This window comes from Coturnix japonica, chromosome 3 (genome assembly GCF_001577835.2).
Source record: "Coturnix japonica isolate 7356 chromosome 3, Coturnix japonica 2.1, whole genome shotgun sequence".
NCBI lineage: Eukaryota > Metazoa > Chordata > Aves > Galliformes > Phasianidae > Coturnix > Coturnix japonica.
Window position 1 is genome coordinate 21894734 of NC_029518.1, and position 25193 is coordinate 21919926.

At 40.6% G+C, this 25193-nt stretch overlaps 1 long non-coding RNA gene across 7 annotated transcripts in view; it reads right to left on the bottom strand.

Annotated features, from left to right (window-relative positions):
* Positions 1-3566: 3566 nt before the first annotated feature.
* Positions 3567-25193, bottom strand: part of LOC107311182 — a 269152-nt gene continuing 247525 nt past the window's right edge. For 6 of the 7 annotated variants that reach the window (XR_004306534.1, XR_004306538.1, XR_004306535.1 and 3 more), the window contains 2 exons: positions 17217-21667; positions 3567-5873 (listed from right to left, as the gene is read on the bottom strand). This is a non-coding gene — a long non-coding RNA (uncharacterized LOC107311182). The remainder of the gene's footprint in view (positions 5874-17216; positions 21668-25193) is intronic. The other variant, XR_004306536.1, reaches the window with a different exon arrangement.

The window sequence follows — 25193 nt, forward strand, 5'->3', positions numbered from 1 at the left end:
TGGGGGGAGTTGCCCTTTACATGTCAGAGATTGGAATAAACTGTGAGAGCTCCCATGAGAAACAGTCAAGGAACAGGTTGAGAGCCTGTGGGTTAGGATTAGAGATGGACTAATAAAGGTCAGCTGGTATTAGGGGGTATACTACAGGCCACCTGATCAAGGGAGGCTGCTGATGAGGCTTTCTTGCTCAGATGCGTGAGGCGTCTGGCTCACGCCCGGCTCTTGTCCTGGTGGGGGACTTCAACATCCTGACATCTGTTGGGAAAAACCAGACGCGAGCTGCAAGAGCTCCAGAAGGGCTCTTTGAATCCATTGATGATAGCTTTCTGGGTTCAGGTATTGGACAGACCCGACCAGAGGTTCAAGCGTTTGCTGGAGCCTGCTGCTTCACCAACGCTGAGGAGATAATCAAAAGGGCCGTCAAGGTTTGGAGGCTGCCTGGGCTTCCAGCGATCAAGCCCTGGTTGAGTTTTGTATTCAAGCGATGTGGGCCTGGCAAAGACAGGAACCATGACTCTCAACTTTAGAAGAGCAGACTTCAAGCTACTCAATGGAATGCTGGCCAAGATCCCGGCGCGCTGCCCTCAAAGATAAGGACGTTGAGGAGAGCTGGCTACTGTTTCAAGGATGCCCTCCTGGCAAGCACAAGAAGGTCTCCATTCCCCTGATTAAGAAAGTGGGAGGAGAGGTAGAAAACCGGCATGGCTCAGCAAGGACCTGCTAAGAGAACTGAGGGTGAAGAAAGGGGTGTACAAGCCTGGAAACAAGGCTGTTGTCAACCCGGGAAGAATACAGGGATGCCGTCCGAACTTGCAGATGTGGGATCAGGAAAGCCAAGGCGCAGGCAGAACTGAACTTGGCGGAGGGAATGTGAAAAAACAACAAGAAAACTCTACAGGTCATTGGCCAGAAGAGACAGGCCAAAATGGATGTGCCTACTCTGGTAAATTTAAAAGGAGAAATGGCTTCAACAGATGAAGAGAAAGCTGAGGTGCTGAATGAGTTCTTCACCTCGGTCTTCACTGGTGCCAGGATTTGTTTTTTCACGTCCCTAAGTCTTGCACCCCATACTCCATGTGGGGACCAAGGAGGTAAATCCCTCCCACTGTAAGGGTAGAGCAAGTCCGAAGAGTGCCTCCTTAGACTGAATGAGTATAAGTCTATTGGGGCCAGATGGCGTGCATCCCAGGGTCCTGAAAGGAGCTGGCTGAGGTGGTTGCTGACCGCTCTCGCATCATAATTTGAAGAAGTCGTGGCTGTCAGGTGAGGTCCCCGGATGATTGGGGAAGGGTCACGTCACTTCCCATTTACAAGAAGGGAGCAGGGACGACCCGGGTAACTACAGGCCGGTGAGTCTCACCTCTGTGCCTGGAAAGATTATGGAACAGATCCTCCTGGACAACATGCTTGATCACATAAAGAACAAGCATGTGATTCCGAGACAGCCAGCATGCTTCACCAGGGGAAGGTCATGCTTGACTAAATCTTGTGGCCTTCTATGATGGAGTGACGGCGTTGGTGGATGAAGGAAGGCGACGATGTCATTTACCTGGACCCTGAGCAAGGCCTTTGACCATGGTCCCCCATCACATCCTCATCTCCAAATTGGAGGGAGTGGATTTGATGGTGGACAACTAGATGGATAAGCAATTGGTTGAAAGGCCCGCAGACAGAGGGTGGTGGTCAATGGCTCTATGTCCAGGTGGAGGCCGGTAACGAGCGGCGTCCCTCAAGGGTCTGTCTTGGACCGGGTGCTCTTTAACATTTTATTAATGACCATCGATGAGGGAATGGAGTGCACCCTCAGCAAGTTTGCTGATGACACAAAAGCTGATGGTTGCAGTTGATACGGTGGAGGGAACAGATGCCATTCAGAGGGACGCTTGATAGACTGGAAAGCTGGCTCGGGTGAACTAATTGAGGTTCAACACGGCAAAGTGCAAGGTTTTGCACTTGGGCCGGAAGAACCCCAGGCACCTGTACAGGCTGGAGGAGTTGTCCTTGAGAGCAGCTCGGCTGAAAAGACCTAGGGGTCCTGATCAGATGAGAAACTTAACATGAGCACAGCAGTGCGGCTCTGGCAGCCCGGAAAAGCAAACGGGATCTTGGGCTCCATCAGGAGAAGGGGTGGTCAGCAGGGATAAGGGAGGTATTGTCCCTCTCTATCTTCTGCTCTTGTGAGGCCCATACTGGAACTGGTCCAGGGTGTGGAGCCCTCAGTCACAAAAAAGATATGGAGAATTTTGGAAAGGTGCCGAGAGGAGGGCCACAAATGATATCGAGGGGGCTGGAAGCACCTCCTCATGAGGACAGGCTGAGGGAGTTGGGTTTGTTCAGCCTGGAGAAGAGAAGGTTGCGAGTGACCTCATTGCACCTTTCATACCTGAGGCGGAACTTACTCCCAGGAGGGGAGTAAACTCTTCGAAAGGGCTGATATAGCAGGACTAGGGAAATGGTTTTAAGTTGAAGGAGGGAAGATTTAGGTTGGATGTTAGGGGAAAGTTTTTACTAGAAGGGTGGTTAGGTCCTGGAACAGGCTGCCCAGTGAGGTTGTGGATGCCCATCCTGTGGAGGTGTTCAGACACAGTTTGGACAGGGCCCTGGGCAACTGATCTAGTAATGTGTATGCTTTTGGTGGCCCTGCTAGGCAGGGGGTTGGAACTACATGATCCTTGAGGTCCCTTCCAACCCGGGTAATTCTGTGATTCTGTGATTCTGTCTCCAGGGATGGGGCATCCACCACTTCTCTCAGCAACCTATTATCAAAGTCCAGATCAGAATTTTATATATATATAAATTTATATGTAAATTAGTTTTATTCTTTCTCCATAACATTTTCCTTAAGTAGGATTCACACATGTACATGTTGAGTTCCATAGCCTATTCTATGAGGCTGATCCATGAACAGGTCAATTAAGAAAGCAAAGAGTCTTTTTAACCTAAAAGGAACATTGGTTGGGTGAAAGCCCACAATCAGGTTCTCATGGTTCAGCGAGGTGCTGCACATCAAATGACTGAATTAATTGACAACACACTCATAGCCTGTAGAAAACCCAAGGCAAAAAAAGTACATTTGCTTAGATTTTATTGAAATAAGTACTTGTCAGTTTCAGTAATTCAATCATCTGTCTGAACCTCAAGAAAAGTAAAGGCTAGTGCTAGAAACCAGAAACCTTCTGGATAAAACAATACTGTTTTTCATTTAGAGCAGAAATTTGGTATAGTGGTTACCTACCTCACAAACTGATAATACAATGATTAAAACATCTCCATTCTGCTACTGCTGAGATCACTAGAAAAAACATGATTTAATTCAATACACGCAGATCATTTCTGTAATACAGCATGGCTTAATGTAATCATTTTATACAATGAGCTTTTAAAATCAACTTGATCTCCACTACCATTTATCTTTAAAATAGAGAAAAAGATAATAGCGTGAAATTACCGATTCTATTCACATTGCTGCAGGCAGAAGTATGGCATCTGTGAAAGATAAGTTTACATGGTTAATTGGGGTACCAGGTGCAGAGAGTTTAGCTCTAGAAACAGAGCAGGCCACTCCTCAAATTAACACAGCCATCCCTGTAGAATACTTCAGGCTTACACACACCCTCCTTCTGCGCTACACTGAATGTATCCTGACACTGGGGTGAATGCACTCATGTCCATTTCACAGAGTTCAAAACAAATTCTCTTCCTCGTTTTGTGAAGAAAAAAAGAAAAAAAAAAAAAAAAAAGCCAAAAAAAAAAAGAAAGCCATAGAAATTAAAAGGCATTTTATGTTCCCATCATTTTTGTGTACTTATGCACCTGGTGTGTTTGTGTCTCAACACTTTGCAGCTTTCCAGAACCTTTACCTGTTTCTTAACCCAGAGGATTGCTCAAAACTAACAGCAAGTTTGGGTCAGGCAACAACCCAATTTCATTACTCTACGAGACTGAAAAATTGTTTATTTCACTATTATTTTGGTAATAGCCAGAATGAGGGAATAAAAAGAACATAAATATGAAGGAAGTGAACAAGCTAATAATTATAACTCTCAGCATCTTCTGATCACTGAGGCCAATAAAGGTTTTCTGTTGACTTTTGCTAGTGTGACTGAGGTTTCATTCTGACACTAATAAACTTAACAGGACCACCAAGGCACACAAATGGTTTCGTGCCTACTACTAAATTGGGCCCTGGCATAATTTTAGTTCAAGCTAGATTGTGTTCTTCCAGGCAATGTGAAAGCACAGTTTGGGTATTAGCCTGTATCAGGGACCATCTCCAGTAGAGAATGTGGATGCTGTGATTTGGAGAGTAGTAAGAGTTCAGCTGTGTTACTGCAAGCTCTTTCATTCCTGTTGGTTTCCAGGAAAAAGCTCTAATGATTTTATTTCATAGTTTAGATGTAGTTGGTGTGTCTGCATCATTCTTCCTTTTCCAGTATTACCAAAGCTAGCAATCAATTCTCAGTCCAAATATTGGCACCGTGACATGGCATTCAGCAGGGTGGCAGGATTAACATCATTTGACCATGCAGTTCTCAGAAATGCAAGACAGTTCATTACATTTTAAATTAGAGTACTGTTATTTGGGAAGGGGGTTGAAGCAGAGCTACAATTAATAAACCACAACATAAATTAATACAAACAATTGAAGAATGAATTGTCTGATTTGTTTCAACTAATTAGGGGCTAGGTCCCTGTAATTACAAAGCTGTTTATGAAGTAAATAAATATATATCTGGGTAGTCTTTTCTCTAAATACAATCTGTGATATGTAAATTAATGACATTAAAAACACAAACTTTCAAATATCATATAGAAAAACAGGTAGGTTCTGAATAGAAGAAAACAATCATTTTAAACAAAGACTTTCTCATTTAAACCAATAATGATCAACATGTGGTTTACATGTAGTATGTGGCAGCTGCAACAACATTTGAATCTGTGTGCCTGTTCTCAGGCATAGCAAAAAAAAGTGTTGAAAACAGTAGCATTCCTCATGGATTTGCTCCAGATCCCACAGAAGTCAGGGAGAACCTACCCTCCATGCTTGCTTTCACATTTGGGCAGCGTAGTAATTGTTGAACTAGCAGACCACAACTATGAGGCTCTCTTCCAGCAGCCAGGCACATAAGAAACAATTTGAAGTCAGCATTTTGGGGGGGAAAAGAAAGCAGTAGAGAGGTGGTACTGCAGCCACCTGGTTCCTTCAGCAAAGTCTGTCTTGCATTAACCCTGACATCTACGAAGGCCTTGAAGCCTCCAAGATGCATCAGATGAATAACCATAGTGGAGTTTTCTTTTGGCAGAGTTAAGTGGGAGAGTGTATGTTTTTGCTTACTGTTACTCTTAATATAATGCCATAAAACACATTATCCCCACTAGAAATATTCCTAACACAATATCGAATTATCACAATATGAACTTGAGTTTTGGATGAGCTGGCCTACATGTTCTAGAAGGACAGCTGGGAACTGAAAACAATGACATCTCCCATGAAACAAATTACTCTTTTCACCTCTGTGCTGTATTTCTGATGCTTCTGTCCCACTTCAGGTTATGTTATGGTGAAAATGCAGGAAGCAGAGTAGCTGATTTTTTCTCCAAAGTCCACTACCATTGTACTGGGTAAGAAGACAAAAGCACTGGCTTGCAAAGAAGATAAGCAGCCCAGTGACAGACCAGATCCTAAGAATTGTGAAAGATGAACTGTAGCAATTTGAAAGTTACATCAGAGGGATAACAAAAGCACATGTCCACACAACACCAGGTTTTCCATATCTTCAATGCATGTGGGCTGAATTTCCTAAAGAGAGGCTCCAGTAGGTATGGTTGTGAAGTGGCTTGCAAGTCCATCCTTTTTGGCGTGCTTAGCTTTCCTATAAAAAAATATATATTTTTGTGTTAACATGAGTCAAGGTAAGAACATGGATCCTCATTCCCTAATGAGGTGTATTTGGACCATTTCCACCATCTCCTCTACATGCAGGAAGCCAAGGTGAGGTAGGAAGTGGCCTGCAATGGGGCATCACATCAGCCACTGTGAACTTAAGAAATGGTCTGAAGAAATGGTAGTCTATTGTTGTTGGGTGTTTAGTTTTTACATCTGACAGCATTTTAAGTTAAGAATATTCCATAAAATATACACACCAATATGAACTCTGAGAGCCTCTAACCTACATTAAATTCAAACCCCCAAGAGGACCGTGATACATGATAACTAACTGAAAATAAATAAATAAAAAATAAAATAAAATAAAATAAAAATTAAAAAATCCAAACCATAACTGATACTAAATCACTCAAGTATCAAATGAGAGACCTAAATCTGAGACCTTTATGGTCTCAGATCCACTGGTACTGTAGCAGGCACAATGCAAGATTTGCTCCTAAAGACCTGGCACCAGCATTGCTATTGTGTAACACAGCTTTAAACCTGCTCTGAAGAAACGTTGTAAATCAGGACTCATTCCACTAAAGTCAATGGAGCTAAGTGACCGTAAAACTGGTAAGAGAGAGAAATCAGGTTGTTAACCTCTAAGTAGAGCTTTCACTCCTCTCACAGCCTCTATTGGGTCAGGCTTTATTTTATTCATTCAGAGTGTGAAATGAGAGCCTCAAGCCAGGAAATGAGTATTTGATTGCAGCAAAGCTATGCTTGATATAACTTAATGATACTAAACTTTTAGCATAAAGTTCTTGACCCATCTCCAACAACACTGCCTAAATTGGAGTGGAGGTGTCTGATTCTAACCTCAAACAGCAATTTACACCATTGTCTGCCTACACAGTCTAACGATATGAGAACTGAAAAGCAACTACAGGCTTCCTTCTTTGACCTGGAAGTTCCCAAGACATTTCTCCAGAAACACTTAAGAATCCCCCAAGGAAACAAGAGAAATAACTCATCTATCAGAGAGTGGTAGGAGATAGCTGTAGAATTCTGGTCCTTGCTCTCAGGAATAACCTGACCACTATCAGTGAAAACAGGAAACTGGGGCCAGGAACTGGAACCTCAGAACATCTACCATACAATCCATGTTTTAAACATGGGCTTTAATTGGTGTTATCTTCTTCAGAAGATAATTGCTACTTGAATTCTGAGTGGGCTGAGGTGTTTAATATTCAGCGTTGGCTGACTGGAAGGGACTTATCCCTCAGGAACACTCAGGCACCACCATTGCACTGTAGGATTAAAACACATAGGTATGTAAAGTGCTATCTAAAGTGCTCCAAACAGGGCATAAAAATAGTCTGAATTCAGGTAAAGCAGCCCTATGTATCCATGGGTCAGAAGAATAACCTCTCTTTACATGGGAACTTAAAGTCAGTAGCAGTCAGACAGCATGCAGGATAAACATCTCTGATCCCTTCACTCCCACAAGGGCATAGCAGAAAGAGGAAAGATCCACGGGGGTTATCCAATATGTACAGAGCTCCTCTTCATGAAGAGTTTAGGTCACAGAGGATACTTCAGTTTGGAAAAAGGAAGAGTGATGGGTATTTGGTACGAAATTATGACCAAAATAAAAGGAGACAATATTCTGGAAACTTGTATCATGTCTCATAAAGACTAGGAAGTTATAGCAGGAAGACAGAGTCATGCTAGACTAGGAAGACTAGAATTTGTTTTCCTTTCATACAGCTACACAGCATTATAAAGGTCACACTAAAAAATACAAAATACAATTAGGTAAGTTATTTTCAAAGACCTATAAATGACTAGTGAACATAGAGATAAGAAGTTCTTCCCTTCTTCTTTGTTTGCATGCATTCTGAAGATCTGTTCATTCGTTCAACTTGGAAGAGTTCCTGCATTTGGTATCATTTCAATAATATCATAAAAAAATACATTAGAATTCATCACAATACAGGGTTATATAGAAAGATAGCAGATTTACATACTTATCCAAAGTGAAAGAATGCTAACTAGAGGTTAAGAAACTGCTACATCCAGATCTGGATTTTAAGTTATTCACTGCTGAGAGGCATCTGGAACATATTTAATGATTAGTGTTATTAGCTTTATGTTATGTGTTAATGTGGGATTGTGTGCAAAAAGTCAGTCAGAACGCAGCTCCTGATTTTTGAATCTTAGCTACTCTGTAATTTTAAGGCATTTATTCATACTGTTTGTTTTTGCCCCTGGTTTGGCTGGAAAAGTACAAAAGAGATATATAAAACATTAAAAAATGTCAAAGAAAATACCAAGCTTATATGTATATATTCACCAAAGAGGTGTATGAAAAAACAAAGGTAATACCTGAATTTTTGTAACTGCAGCCTATAAGCATCTGTCACTGCACAGAAGGGAAGAAGTTGCCAGAAAAAAAAGCCCTGGCCCAGGTTAAGTGAGTGCATTTCAAGGGTTTTGCTGAGCTTTCACCCTGGCTGCCAGGCCACCCTGGCACTAAGTGCTCTTTCCGCAGTGTTTCAGTTTCTGTTTTCTCCAGGTGGTAAGGAGCTTTCTGTTTTATCAGGGGGGAAATCTGGGTTTGGCAGGCACAAAAAAAAAAAAAAAAAAGAGCTGTTCACTTTCTCTGGGAAATGTAAACAGCATCACACCCAGCCAGCAGCACCAGTTAGTGTAACAGCAGAGAAGGAGGCCGTTCATATCATTTCGCCTCTCCAGGGACACCTCCAGATGAAAGTAAAATAATTAGTTTGAAAAGGCTCATCCATTTATCCTGCTGACGTAAAGACCTTTGTTTTATTTTAAGGGCTTTTAAGGTTTCTGCTTCCCATTTTATTATTAGAAAGAAAGAAAGAAAGAGAGAGAGAGAGAGAGAGAAGATGCAGTATAAAAAGCAGCAACCCTAAAAGCATTCAGCGAGAGCGCAGTAGTTTCAGCCTTCTGTTTGTGTGATTCCAATAGGTGTATTTAAATGTAAATGCTAGCCTTTCACCCCTGAGCCACCTATTCTTGCAGCCAGCAGAAAGAGAGCATTCATGGTATAATGTCTTTATGAGGACAGATCTTATACTTAATTTCTCATGTGAATCAAACTCTTTTATAACACATTTTTGCGAGATTAAAAGAACAATATTAGTCTAGTGGCTCAGCAGCCAGATCACTGCCCCGTCACATGGAACCTTGGATTCAAAGGGATGGCAGGCAGCTTGGCTAGGATGCATGGGGCTGGAGCTGCTTGCTGCGCAGCTCGCTCCACTGCTGCCACTGAAGCATTCAGCTCTGCACTGAGTGCTCCCTGGGGCAGCCATGGTCATCCTCCCACCAGCTCCCAGCTGGAAGCCTCGCAGGGAGCCACTGGGGAAGGGTCTGAAGCCCCAACTCTTCCAAAGCCATCTGTGCAAGCTTGTATTTGCACAGTGAAGAGGATACTCAGGAAGAAGGGAGACACTTCAAACAGCCGTGTCCACTGTCCTGAGGCCCTTTGCCCAGTTCCACCACAGTGTGTTCAGGTGACCCACACACATGGCATGCGGGTGGCAGCTGGGACCCACAGCAGAAGACAACACAGCTGTGGTTGGATCCAGCCCGGATCCCTCTGTGCCAGGGAAGATCCCCACCGAAGAACAGGGCAGAGCCCCAAGTGCTCAGTGTTAAAAAGTCTGATTTCTTACACACAGAAAAAGGGCCCATTCAATTTGGCCAGACAAACTGAAAATTAAATTAGTGAAGCACAGGCCAGGCCAATTGTTTTATCATACTTTCCCTCCTCTGAATCAAAATAAGGTTTGCTATTTCTTCAGAATGACTTTTTTTTTTTCTCTCCATGCAAAGCACTTCACCATCACACCACCTCAATGCAACACCACACACAGTTTGCGGCATGGCCTCAGGAAGGCTGTAAGTCATCTGCATCATACAACGCTGTAAACAGGGCTTTGCTGGGTACTACAATTACCACTCATTTTGGGATGCTGCTCAGAGGGCACAGTGTTAGGAGTCTTTGTGCAGCATGACATTTAAATGCTTAACGTTGTGATATTTTTCTTCTCAAAGATTTTAAGTCCAAGTCATGCTATTTTCCCCTTCCTCCAGCCGTATGATGCCAGACAGAGATGCCTGTGTGTGCCGTATGTGTGAGTTGCGATGTCAGAGAACCCCACTTGTGCCTTCCTTCCACTTCCCTTTCTCCTGCTGCACAGCGTGTGTCTTGCTATGGCACCAAGCACATGAAAACCAAGGGGAAATAGCCTATTATTTTAGGAGGTGCAAGACCAAGCACCTGGAACAGTGAAATTCTTGGAGAACACTTCTGTAAATGTTTTAAGCTGTAATATATTAAACAATTAAGAGGTGTTGGTATTTCTATGCTCCGGGGCTTCTGAAACAGGGAAGTCCCCTTTAAAAGCACCAGAGTGGAATGTGTATGGTCATGCTCTTTAGAAGAAAAACTACTTTTTTTACCCCCTTTCAGCAAAAAAGGAGTTTCAGCTGACTTGCTCTTTCAGCTGAGGAAATGAAGCCAGATTATTTCAATGCTGTTTTAAACAGTTAACTCTTTAAAAAGTCCAAAGAATAGAATCAGTTGTCTTGAAAGCTCTATTCAGGTAATTTAGAAAACAGTTTGGCTAATAACCTTAATATGCTGCTTGTATACCTAGCACTACAGGTTACTACAGGTTAATCAGAAAACTGCTGATAGCAGCCGCAACCACCCCCTAAGAAATCCAGCATCTATTATGTTTTTGCCTCTGTTTTCCCGAATACAACAAATCAGCGTCTGTGCACCATCAAATCAACCTAGAAGAACTGGTAACTGATAATTCTTAGCTGAGAAAATATTCACAATTTAAGGTAGCTAATGGCTGCTTAGTTAATTCTTAGAAAGCTCTTATCCGTGTGCTTAAACTACATGAGAACAGAAAGTTCTCTTATGCAGGTAGGCAGAGAGACTGTCACACACAGGACACGTGGTACGTAATTACATATATACATCAATTCAGACTAGCTCTAGGAAACTTTAATAGAAACAATTAAACATTCATCTACTGGTCCCTATAACACCAACAAGTACATGGAGACTATGGAAAAAAATTAGAACTGTCTGGTTGAGTTTTTGGTGGAATACATTTGCAATCATTTTCACCAAAATACTTTTCTGACAAGAAAAGTATTAACAGAACCTAAAAATTAACAGTGGAAAATGCCTATTTCGAGTTCCTTGTAAGAAAACAAATACAAGAATTGGCAAATTCTGCGAAGCTTTAGCTCTGAGGTAATTATGGCAGGCTTTTGCTTTAATCACTTATCTCAGGGCAGCCCATCAGATTAATGAGGGGAAGAAAAAATAGTATTAAAACTTAGTGAGTTACTGGAATTTTCTGGAACTGGAACTATACAGATGGTCTGCAACATATTTGTATAGGAGATACCCGACTGTTGATGGGTTTCCAACTATTATAGTAGCATAGCAAGAAGACAGATATTGGGCAGTGAGCACTGAGCAACTGTTGTCACCGAGCCTTCCCTTCTTGGCTGCTTCCCCACTCACCCAACGAGCAGTTTTGGTCTCCCAGAGCAGAGACAAAGGTTGCTTTGGAGAAGCCGGGAAGCCTAAGAACACCATGTAGATTTAGGGCTGGATAGGAGGTATTGTCTGGAGGCCATGCCCATTACTCATCTGCTGGCAACGGGCTCTCTTCCTTTTGTCTGGAAAGACGGTAAACTTTCAATGCCATCTGAAAACAGAAGGCCTTTCACAAACTACAAGAACTCTGCCATCTCAATCATGTGAAAATATTGTAAACACTTTCCCAGCCCCCATTCAGCTGTCCGAAAAGCAGAGCTAGAAAATACAAAACAAAACAGGAAGGAAAGAAAAGGGTGTGCATTGCACACTTCATTTCAATTTCTGTGTTTACTCTTGGTAGGAATTTAACAAGGAAACTTCTTTTTTTTCCCTTTAACATTAGTTAACAGGGTTCACTATCTATGATGAGAAAAAAGCAGTTAAAAGCCTACTCTATGTTTTATTTAGAGGGGAAAAAATCCATTACCTAACACTTTCTCTCCAGCAGAGCTCTCGTATTTCCTTACAGCCCCTACAAAAGTAGATTTCAAACATTCTGTGGGACTTGAGTTTCTCTTTCAGTGCTCAGGTTGACCCACCCCAATGAACTTTTCCCAGGAGGGTCTTCCCTCCAAACTTTAAAACAACAATAGTGCTGTATTACTGGCATATCTTAACATATATAATTTCAGCTCCAGGATCAGAGTGGGAAGTGTTTCAGAAACAAGAATATATTCCAAAAGCACGTATGTGTGTATATGCATACATACTTACATATCTATCAAATGTAGAATGTATCAAATATACTTTAGCACAGTTTTCACAAAAATTTTAACTGCCTCCCTGATTACACCTTCTAGATAAGCTGTGCTGGTGCAATATCCCAGTCTGTGTGTGGTGTGATCATGTAAAAGTAACATATTTCCTTGCTGAAAGAGATATGCTCATGCTACTGAAGTCACTGACTAAAAGTAAGTGACCTAAAGTTTCATCATAACTTTGAACCACAGTAATGCATTAGAGCCTGGTTTCTTCACTATTTCCAGTATAAGGCTTTGATTGATGTTAATCAATTTAATACTGGAGAAAAACACAGAAAAATAACTAGGCAGATAGTAAATAGAAAATATGCTTTGTTTTCTTCTGTAGAAATCCCACTACAGAACAAGATCTTTGGCCCAGGCTGGCCCATGATCCAATCCTCAAAACAGAGCAGAATCAGGTACTGCAGGTGACTTTGTTGACTAGTTTTGATATGTAAAGAAATCACAAGTATGGCAACGCAGACTAAGCAAAGCATAAACCTGCATACATTCAACAGAACTCAGTGCTCTGTTCCCCACTCGGCTCAACCCATCTAGCCCAGGCATGTCCAACCTGTTGTCCATAGGCTGCATTAGGCCTTGGACAGCAAGTAATGTAGCCTCACATGGTTGTAAAATTTTAACAAGATAATGTGATTTTTAGTGATCTTTTTCAGGAGGCAGTTCTCTTCATTTCTGAGTACAACTATTACACATCAGAATGACCTATTTAAGATTTTTAGAGGTCCAGCACTTGAATTCCATACCTTTCAATAAGAATGTAGACTTTCTATATATACTGTGAAATTACATACTCATAGGTTAAAGAATGAGGAAGGGTATTTGCCCATAACTGAAGAAGGATCTGATAAGCTGAATTATGCTTTAAATTCACAAATTCATTCCTTGAGGTTGCCTCACACATGCTATCTCAATATTTCCCTCCTACCCCCTCCATTTTATAAGAAGAAGCTGTAATAAATTAGAATTTTATGAGTCTCCAAATAAAAACCTTCACTAAAATTGAAAACAAAACATGGACGTAGAAGCCATATGGAAAGCTTATGAGAGAGGGCAATAAAAAACCTGTCCCACTCTTTCTTGTTTTTTTACAGACCAAAAATTACAAGAGACAGATGAAGAAGTTTGCTGTACAATACGGTACAGGCACATCTCCCAGAAATGAGATATTACAGTTTCCTTATTCATTCCTCTGATGCAAGTTAGCCTAACAATAACTATTCTTAAGATCAATTTTCTGACTTTCTTCTTAAAATATTTCAAAGTTCTATATGGAAATGAGATACCTTTCTGCTTTGATCCTTAACTTAAGGGTAACCAAGCAGAAGTGGCTTCCTGGCCTTTCATGGAGTTTTCTTTGGAATTGAACACTGGGCCCTCTGAATTTTGTTACTAGCTTTTTAAGAGTTTTATGGGATGAAGGCAGGGGATTTATTTTACTTATTTAATTATTTATTTCACCTTTGTTCCAAGCCTCAAATGATTAATTCTGGTCACTATATACAGTTTTATTTCAATGTTTTTTTTTTTTTTTTTTTCCCCCCCATCATTTCTGCCATCGTTACCATTCCCTTCTTCCAGAATAGTGTGGGTAAGAGATTTTGTTCAGCTAAGTGATGGAGAGGCTATTAAGGATTCTTTTGCTTTGTTTTTAAGTACAGTACTCCACATTCCAGACATTTCTACCAGACACAGTGGTTTGGAAATGAAGACCAGTGCAAGCAATGAAGTTTGGGTCTGGATCTAAATTACCGCAAAAACTTAAGAGAATTTTTCAGATTGTCTGTCTCTAAGTTGGCCCAAATTTGGGGGCTAAGCAAAGTGGATATTTGTGCAACATCTCAGATCAGTAGTGAGAATTCTGTTGCATATTTTGTTCTCTGAGAATAATTGCAGATTCCATGTACAGTGCCTAAGACCTGTAAAATGCTAATTTCCATTTATAGAGAACAGAAGTGATACCAATCATAAGCAGACAGTACTCTATTCGCTTAAAAGTATATCGATTTGACATTTCTGGCAAACTGATCAGTTGTGAAATGGTTAATGGTGGCAAATATTAAGTTACCCTTATTTTTGATACCCAGTTAAATATGTGTTCAAAATATGAGCAATAGATGGCAAGGGTTGCTCATCATGCCCTATCCCTCAGCTGTTAAAAGCAAATGAATTCTGAAGAAAAGGGGGTAAAATGAAGGTGAAGATATTCCATATCAGAGTGGGGGAAGTGTATTTACAGAATAGACATGTTTAAGGTCTGGGGAGGTAGCATTCATACAGAGAAGTTGCTATAAAGGCTTTGTACCCTACAAACTCACTCAGGCTTTGAAGCATGAACATATATACATAGCACATGAAGAATATCTGAAGTGATCTGAGGGTTTGCATCTTTCTTTAGATATAATCTTGCTGAAACTCAGGAGCTCTCCCCCGAGTGACTTATGACTTAATCAAACATCATGGAAATGTCATCCTCTCTAAAAAAATATAATAAAATAAAATAATTGAAAATAATAATAATAAAATCAATATTGTGCCACACAGTTCACTAAGAGACCTAAATGGCATGCTGCTTTGTGGTAGCTGAGAAGAATGAATACTCTCCAGTCTTCCAACACTATAGAGAATAATAAAGAGAAAAAAAGATATTTTTATATTGAATGGGATTCTGTCTGACTTCTGTTTCATTAGAGTTTTGAATGTCCCTCGATTTTCTGCCTTTTCCTTTTTTTGCTCCAACCCATTGTTCCCACTGTACAGTTCCACTGAATTATTTCAAGAGATTCTCCTTGGATATCTACAGAAATGGAGCTACTTCACAGTTTTCATCTGTTTCCAGATATTGAACATCACTCTGTATTCAAATAAATCAAAGATAGGCCATCAGAAAAACTCAGCTATTGAACAAACGTGAACTCTTCAAAAGCTATAAAAGATGATCGTCAGCAGCTTATCAGGTTAATATTATTTTAAATTTAATGTTAGGGATTTGAAAGTAATGAAAAAAGGACACATTTTCATTTCATTCGACAACTCCTGCAGCCTATGTTCCAACTTTCTCCATTCTGGAATCCATTAATAATGGATATTTTTTCCACCATAATTATTTTGACACACAACATACTCATACCTAAGAACCGACACAAAGAAGAATGCTACAAGGAAAATCAAACCGCTCTAAGGGTTTCTTAAGGTCTTCTGGATCACAATCCCAAACAAATACCTGTATGAAGAATGGTGCCTAACCAGACTTCACACCTTTCTATGGTGGTATTAACTGGCAACAAGTTCCCTTCTGAGACACCAGGCACTCCCAACTAGTCTATCAGGGAGTAGCATCTACTACAGCTCTGAGAACTCCTCCCCAAAGGAGGCTGGCTAGAAGTGTAGCTTTGTGGACATATCCCACAATTCCCCATGGCAAATCCCACCTTTTTATGCAGTTTATTTTGCCTGCTGCCCTGAACATCTATATTTCCCCCACTCCTCTGTATGTGAGATGTAAGACAAGTCTAAACACAGCTGTCAAGTTCTAAAATCAGCATCAAAGCTCAGTAAAAGCAAGAGAGAAAAACAATATGCTTTGTTAAACAATACTGCCTCAGATCTTAAAGGGTTATACAATGAAAGTAATACCCCCTTTGAGTTCTGTATATGGCATGCATTACCTAACATCCTTAGTCAGAACCCCACTGTTTATGAGGTGATGAGAAAAGAATACAGCTCCCTCTTGTCAGTAGGATATCTCTACTGCCCTGCAGGAAATTTTTTCCTTATATTTCAGATGTATTGAATCTTCTGGACTTTAGAAAACCAAAACATGCACTGTGCCCTCTGGAGCCATCACCTTTCTTGGTCGGTTCATAGGTTCACCAAGGTCACAGAGAACACTCTTTTACATCATAAGTCTTACCTTTAGGCTGTTTTACTCCTCCACAGGAATCTGAAGGGATTTAAACAGATTTATCAAAACAGAAATGGCAATATTTATGTTTGGAAACATTGGTATTCCTAAACATTTCTTATTTCTTTCCTTCCCCATTGACACTGATTCCCAATTGCTGAGCCATGTGAAGTGGTTTAAAAGTTACTTCTCAGGAAAAACAAAAAAACAAAAAAACTGCCTGCTAAGTCACTCCTCCTTCCTCTTGAACACTTTTGCTTTACTGTTGTTATTAGTGCAGCCACTCTGTGTGTAACAAACAAACAAAAACCTTTTGCTTGAAAAACATGTGTTCTCTCAGTGGAGCAGTCAGGCAGAGTGAAGATGTCAGAGACATCTCCAAAGCCTTCCCAAGGCTCTTCTAGGAAGGACCACTGTGGATTTAGTCTTCTAGGACTAAATGTTGGCACATTCTCTTGGCAAAGAAAAAACAGTTTCAGAAAGAAAATGAAAGTTCTGGTAAACGGTACAAAAAATGTTTATTTACTTTTAAATCTTAACAACCAGGTGAGTTATTCCACTTCTGGCCCTAAAAAGTCTCTGAGTGGGCAAATCAACATTAAGCTCATCATTTACTGGTGCACAGCAGTGCAAATAAGCCAGAAATGCATTTGGTAATGATGTTGTTGAGCTGGGTGAGAATCTACTCCTCTATCACAGCCATGTATAAAACACTTTCAGCTGCCACTCCATTTCAGCTGACACTTTACTTTTTACTAGATAATAGGGTGTGTCGTACTCCATACTGCAAGTTTGAGCAAGGAATGGGAAATACTATAAACACCGAGCTAATGTTATGGTATATTCCTGAGAAAGGGGAATGGTTTTGAAAGGATCACAGCATGCAGTCTTCAGGTTACAAAAGAAAAACACCTTAAGAAAGGAAAAGAGACAAAACTAAATAACAATTTTTCTCCTGTAGGGAGGCTACAGCAGAAGGAGCATAAACTCTGGTCCTTCTGCTAAATTACTCACCAAGAAACAAAGCCAGTAATCCAGTAATCTAGCAGCCTGTCAACAGCAACAAAGAGACCACCACTATCATTTTACCACGGCACAGTTCTTGCAGTTTTTCCTCAGACATACACAAAACCTTCTCCAAGGTGAGGGATCAGCTAGATCGTCAGCTGGACATGGGGATAAGGAATGGAGACACACCTGAGTTACTCAGCAAGTAAAGGCAGCTTCATGGTCCTCCACTGTGAGGAAAATGGGAAGGAAGAAGGGCATTTTAGGCTTTAATCAGGAAGACTGGCATCTTAGCTGGTCTGCAGTAACTCGAGTTTGGACAAATAAAAGAAAATAAAATCAATTTTAAAAAAAAGAAAAAAAAAAAAACCAAAAAAAAACAACTACTATGTGGCACCATTGTTTCATGTCTATGTTAGATGAGTACCCCAGGCCAACAGCCAAATAAACAGGGGATACAAGTATTCCAGAAATATATACTCTTCCCTCAAAGCGATCCCTTATTCTTCCCTTTTCACTGTGAAACTCATTCCCCTCACCAGAGAAGGGCTGTGTGACTATGAGCTCCCTGGGACAGTTTCCCCATTCATGACACCATACCATGAGCAGCTTATCTTTGTAAAACGCCTGGAGGTTTGTGGAGGAAAAAAACAAGAAAACACCCATTCTGCCCTTACCACCTCATGCTAGTGCTTGGCCAGGCTTGCAGTTCTCAGCCTAGCTTTTGCTGTCATATACTGTTTGAGCCCAAGCAAATTCCAATCCACTCCTTTTCCTGAGGCTCCCATTTATTTAAACAGGTGGGACCAGAACTACTGTACTTCCTGAAGTGCTGCTGCAGCTGAACCAGCTTATAAAGTAATTCTCCTACAGGTGTCAATTAAGAACAGGCAGAAGTGGTAAGGGCAGTGCAGCAGCAGCAGCCATTTCTGGAGCTTTGTTGCTGGCAAAGTGAAAAGGAATGTTTAGCTATTCTGTAAATTTCTTAGCTCAAAAGACCCTCCAGCCAAAAGACCATTAGCTGGAATTGTTGCATAAACTTAATAACAATCTTTTTTTCATTTAAGGCTGTCCCACCATTCTATTATCTGTCATTAATTTTCCATATGTTCCCCTCACTACCGCTCTTAGGCTGGGCTCAGTTTACAGAGTTGGATCAGATTTCTTTACAAGCCAGGACATTTGCTGGCTTGCTTACTAGCTTGAGGCCAGTTATGTTTGAGTGAGGCCCAAGCAAAACAAGTGAGATTTGGTGACTTTCCAGGGAGTAGGCACCAAACTGACAAGATCTGAGGTTGTTGTTTTTTAAAAGTTGAAAATTTTTAAAGTAATAGCTTTTCCATTAATTCAGACAATCTGATGATGAATTTTTTTTTTTTAAGCTGCTTTCTAATACTTAAATATTGCAGCATCCCCCTGCTTCCTATAAAGCACAACTTCTGGTTCTGCTTTCTTTGCACTTAAAGTAAGGCAACAGTTTCTTCGTTATCTGTATTTTTAATCACAGATGGGAAAATGCACCAGTACCTTGGAAGAAACAAACTGATGAGAACAAGATCAGCAAACCATTTTTCCTCACCATTTATGCTAGATAACAAAGTCTAGTGTTTGTAGCTCTTTCTCTAATAAGCATTCTGACTTCACATAAAACCCTCCTCTGATTCAATCCTGACTTCTAGAAACATTTCCTACACTGTCACATTGAATCAAGAAAAATAACTGTGTCCTTCCATCCAAGCCTTTATACCTAATACTCACTGATCTTCTAACTATATCCAGTGTTACTTCACTCTTTTTTTCTCCCTGTTTTTAGTTTTATTATTCTACATCTGAATTATACTCTAAATGCTTTTGGGTAAGGACTACTGGAAATTGCCAAGAATATCTATGGGCCTTATGGAAATGCTAAAGTAGAATTTCAAAAGCAATTTGAGACTGAGGGACCTCCAGACTTTTGACAGTCTCCCACTGCATAGTCCCCACTGCATATTCACAGAAAGGAAGGTAGCAGGACCAGGGTACAGACCAAAGGTGGATATTGCATTTCAGGCTGAGTCAAATACAGAGCAGCAAGTAAATATCCAGTAGTTTGAAAACATCTTCAATGAGAAGAGATTCTCACAAAGCATTATATCCTGGACTGATGGCAGGACATTTTGAAATTTGTAGGATTTTGTTTATTAGCATCAATGCGATAACAGAACAGAATAGTTCAGTTGGAAGGAATCTTAAAAGATAATCTAGTTCAATGGCACTAGTGTGTGAATTTAGCTGTTCTAAAGGTATTCCTCTGGTTTTGCTCCATGCAATTCAGTACCGTGTTATAGATGTTGTAACATGAAGCATGTAAAAAGTTATGCAAATGCTAAAAATAAGTATCATGTCATCTACATTCTTAATATTAATAGTACTTATCAAGGCAAGAAAGAATAAGGCATGGTAGTGCTAAGCATTCACTGACATACAGATAAATATTCTGGTCTGGACACAAGAAGAATTTTGGTCCCACAGTGCCAAAAAAATTGCTGCTCCTGACTCCTAGGTATCTGTACCTGCCTGGTGTGAGCCAGAGCTTGGGCACTGAAGAATGAAAACATCCCAAACAGCAGCTACCCAAATTAGCCATTAGGAAATGCTGAGAAAATTGGAATTACCTTAAGCCTTTATGAAATTTTGTTGCCTATCTCAAGTCAAGGATCTCCACCCTCCTCCAGAAAAACAAAGAAAGAAGGAGGTGCTGCTGTTGCTGGCAGCTTTGCGCAATAGGACTACAGCTGGGGTGCTCCCTCCCACTGCAGGAGCTCTGGACTCCATTCCCTCTAGGTATGAAGGAATCTGTATTACCCACATCTGTGCTAAGAACTGCCAGGCTATAGGTTATTCTGATCTGGGAAGTTCTCACTCTTTTCTTCCAAGGCTGTTTCTTTTGGCATGTTTAAGAAATGAACCAAAAAAAATAAACCTAATCTAAACTGAACATCGTAGTGACTCCATATTTTTTTTTCCTTTCACATCTACTCTTTCTGAAAGTGGCAATTTATTGCCTATCCAAAGTTATTTACAAGGTAATAGAAACCACTTAAATACTGCACCATTGCCATGTCCCAAATTGCATATGCTTCTTTGCAAAACAAATTAGAGTTGGATAAAGAAAGGGTTAAACAAATAGTCAAAGACAGAATAACTCAGGGCCATGGAAGGGTTCTGCAGAACAGAGAAGTTTATACCACAAAACCATAGGGATGTTTTTTCTTATATTTTTTTAAGGTTTATGACATGGGTGAGAAGGGAAGGAGACAGGAAGAGGGAGACAAATAGGGAAGAACTCAGAAAGATTCAGTGACAAAAAGAAACAGATCGGTTAGGAAAAGGCAGATTTCCAAGTCGCTGGCAAAAATGTAGTTGTTTGGTTGTTATACTCTCAGTAGGCTGGGCACAGAGCAGAGAAGGGAAAGAGGGGAACCACACACAGAGCTTACCAAGTGCCCTGCAGAGATCAGAACTATGAGGGAACCGCCAAGTATCCACCAACAGCCACTAAAAGTGAAGCTGAATGAGAAAACAGAAAATTAGAAGAGAAAGTTGAGAATGAACAGTCACAAAAGCAAAGAAGGTGAGATTTCAAAGAGTCAATGGAGTAAACAGCATTAAAAGCAAGAGATAGGTAAAGAAAGATGAGGTTGCAGAACAGACCCATGCCTGGATCAGGAAAATCCCAGTGGGGAGTTAACTACACACTATGGGTTTCTGTGCTTAGACACAAAAAGCTTTACAAACCAGACTGTTGGCAAAACTTCATGAGTCCCACGCTGGAATAATTAAAATAAAAGCTGTTCACTGAAGTTATTTTTGGTGGGCATGTTTGGATCAGAGAGCAGAGTTGTTGAGCACAGTCTAATACATGCCAAAAGTCCTATTATGTGCCTGCCACTGAGCCCTGCCATACTTGGAAATATGTTCAAAAACTGTGGTAGAGAATCCTTATTGGCTTCACACGTGAAGGACAAACTAGAGTTACATTTTAGTTGGAGGCTGTAGTGTTCCTCATGAGCCATTTCTGCGGGAGGTGGGAGCCATCTTGCTTGGGCAAGAGAATTGTTTGCTCTCTGACAAACCCCAGAGTGGTCAGGAGGCTGGTCTAAATTCAGTATTCCTAAGGGAAATTCCATACTCAAGAAATATCAGGAACAACAGCTTCATTTCATATTTTCCAGAGGAACCAGGGTGTAGAAGTCAACAACAGGTTACTTCCTAACTGATGAAATGAGGTGCTCATAACAAATATACTCTCGTGGCTGAAATGGGCTGGCAAACCAGATGATGAAGAACCAATCCATTACAAAAATATCACCCAGTTACAGTATATAATTTTTGTTTTCTTGTAGTGGAGTTCCTCAAAGGATCTTGTAGAGAATCATGATGATTTTCTGAATATCCTTTCACCACAGGTTTTTTCCCTGAAAAACACAGCACAAAAGTTGCTGTAAATGTGAGACAAATAGAAGGATAAATAAATAAATAAATAAATAAAAAGATCCAAAACAAATGTGAACCTGAAATTTCAGAGGATTGAGAAGGTACCTTTTGATCAAGGAGATATTGGGCCCAGACCCTATCACTGCTTGTATGGAAAACTGGTTGATATTTAACTGAATTCAAACTTGAGGAAATCTAGACACTAGGCATATGATTTGAAGTGGCTGAAGTAACCTTAAAGCATTGCAACAGACAACCGTCCCTAACAATCTACCAGGGACCAACTTCTTAGAAAGTCTTAGAGCACATACCCAATTTGTTGACAGTTCTCTTAGTATGACCGTTCCCACACTATATGTTTCTTCTCCCCTGCAGCAGACATATGCCAGCCACCTTTTCCTCAAAAATGTCTTCTTCCTTCATCACAGCAGAGCCTGATGACTCATAGCAGGGCAAACTGCCTTCCTTTTCTCCGAAGGTTATTTTTCCCTCAACACTGGACAGCGTAGGTTGACTGTATTTGCTGTTAGGCAAATACATTCTCCAGACAATAACTTTCCAAATCAGGCTTTTACTGAGAAAGAAAACATTCTGAGAAGAACTTTAAAAAAGAAAAAGCGTAGATACATATCTTTGGTCTTTTTCCCTTTTAGGGATGTGGGGAGGCTATAATTTGCCAAATACCTTTTATTTAAGCAGCTTAGATTTGCTTAGAATGTAACTCAGCCATCAAAGCGTTAACTAGCATATGTGTGAGGGCTGAGACTGGGCTCTTGTGCGCTGTTGTATTTCTGTCATCTGAAAGTTAAACACTGGGTTAGGAAAATCCAAATGGTGGCTTCATCATCAGAATGACAGCAGAAAGAAAAATATTTGCACTTTTTTCCCCTCTAAGTAGAGGGCTGGAAGGGAGCATTTCTCTCAAGACATTCCTTTATCCTTTTGACAGCAAGCACTGCATTGCTGAGACTGTCTCCAGTCACACGTTACTAATACCCCAGCTTCTCCTGTCTAGAGCCCAAGCTGCAAATATTGTTTTTCCCAGAAATCACAGCGTTCGTTGGCTTTATTTTGTGGACACCAGACTCCCTGTCCTCTATACCCCTGCAAAAATCCAGGCAACTTCTATTCAGTGGATCCCTAGAAGCTGAGCAGTGGAACTGCCAGAGCCAGGTTTGTACAGAACCTGCAGAGTCAAAGCCTTTTTCTAGCTGCACCCATGTACCTTTGTTACAGTCTCCACTGTCATGGGTATGGTTTTGTACATCAAAAAAAAAAGATCCTAATAAGCTCTTCTTATTGTTTTTATTCAACATCTGTATCTGAGACTTTTGGGGTGAGATTATGACTTCCTGAAAACAACCTGGGTTCAGAAACACTCTTCTGACAGTGCTTCTCACTAATTATTATTATTTTTTTTTAATGAAGTTCAATAAAAACAACCACATTACTTCCTTTCAAATCCTACTTTGAAATGCTCCTTTCCTGCAATAACCATTTAAGACACTAATGGCAGCATTATTAGTGCTGAACTGAGGCTCTGTTGATGGATATCACTGCCATTTGTACTCCCTTCTTTTCTGTCTCCATCTTCTAACCCTTTATGTTTAGACTGTGAGCTCTTTACCTCAGAGATTGCTTCTATGTTCTCGTTTTGGACAGGAGTTAGCATGATAAGCCTCAGTGTTTCCCCAGTATAGAGCAAGAACAGGGAAGGCAGCTTTCCTTTGTTTATGAATGACTGCTCTCTTCGTGACGATTTTACTTCTTGTTCTTTAGTTCTCAGATAGGAGGAATGTTGTCTGTACAAGAGAGATGAGACAACAGTCTGAATTTTAATCTAGTGTTCAAAATTAAGAGTGATTTTGAAAGCTTCTGCTTCTTAACTGAAATTTGGGATATCTTTTTTTAAGCTTCTTGAAATGTTTTTAAAGAATCAATAAATACGATTTCCAAATACATATTCCCTATTTCTCTCTTCTCAGTTTCTCCTCTCTGAGAAGAAGTATTAATTATAAAATCTTCAGGGGCCCCAGATTCTGTTCTCCTTGGCAGGTCTGCAAAGCTACAGCAAGTCAAAGTGGAGCTCATGGGAGGAAAAATGGTATTTAACACTTATTCATCCCATGTTCTGTTATATTCTTGCTTCCCTGCACAAACTTTTTAAAACAACTTGCTCCAAAAACTTAGCAGTGTCTGTTATCCTGTGCATCACTAGCAGCCTAAGGCCACGTCAGCTCAATAGCATGGAGCCATGAAGGAACACACATGCTGCTCAGGTGCACCCTCTCACTACCAAGGGGCTGTCAGCAGAAATAATACAGCAGCTCAGATATTGGACTTGTCTTATATGATAAAGTTGCCAAAGACAGGCTGTCTGCTGCCCTACTTATTTTCACACTGCAAAAATATGAGTTACTCTGGTTAAAATTTCCATCAGAAGTGAGAGATTCTGGGCTTTTGGAGGCTCTCAGTTCTCGCTAGCAGGGCCTACTGCAGCTGATCTCAGTGCAGTGTGCACAGCCTGGCTGCTGGGCTCCCACACTGAAACCAGTCAGCCAGTTTGCACAAGTCTCCCATTCTAAAATATGTGTAATTTATTTGAGCTGATAGAGAGGATAAGAATCAACTGTCTGTTTCCCAGTTAGTAAAAAACATACAATGAGGAGAAAGCTCTGCCAGCATATCTTGTTTACCCAAAAATGTTTGGCATTAAATGTGAAATCGGAAATGAACTCATTATCTGATTATTTTCATTTTGAAGAATTAACTGCTTTGGGGAAAGGCTTGTCCTAAACAGTCCCCTTGTATGGATGACTAATTGCAAATACATATCTGAGAAGAATACAGCAAGCTCTTGTGACTGCCAGGGTAGGATAGAGCTCTATCAATTTGGACAAGAACATTGGGAGTATCTACCCATGTGATGTATTTCAAAACAGGAGGAAAAGTGTCCAAGCTACCAGCATTATGTCCATATAGGCGAGAAGAGAGGAGTTTCAGGAAAGGCCAAGTTCTGACATTCTCATCCAGACAACACGGAAAGGAATGCTTAAAATTACTTGCAGTACATCTGCCTCTTCATCTCTCACAATATATTGATATAGAAGCCTGGATATTTATTACTTTCTAGTTATAAAAGTGTGTTGAAAACAGAATCCCTCAGTGGTATAAATAGGAAAAAATTAAGTAAAAATTAAGGCAGTTACCAATGGAATCAGATACTCATTCAAGGCTAACAAAATTTTAGGAAAACCTCCCGCTCCATTGTAGAACCAGCCTCAGACCACTCTGGATTAGGAGAGAACTGAGGTCAAGACAGCCCATGGGGCTGCATCTTTTTGCTTTGTCTTCTGCTGTTTCTTTGTTCTGCATTCATGTGCTTGAGCTCAGCTTTCAGTGTTTCTGGTTTGCCCTCTCCTTAGCTGATTCAACAGCTGCTGCTCCTTCCAGGCTTGCTGAGTGCCTCTTCTGTATTCAAATACTGCTTTCCTTTCACACTGGAAA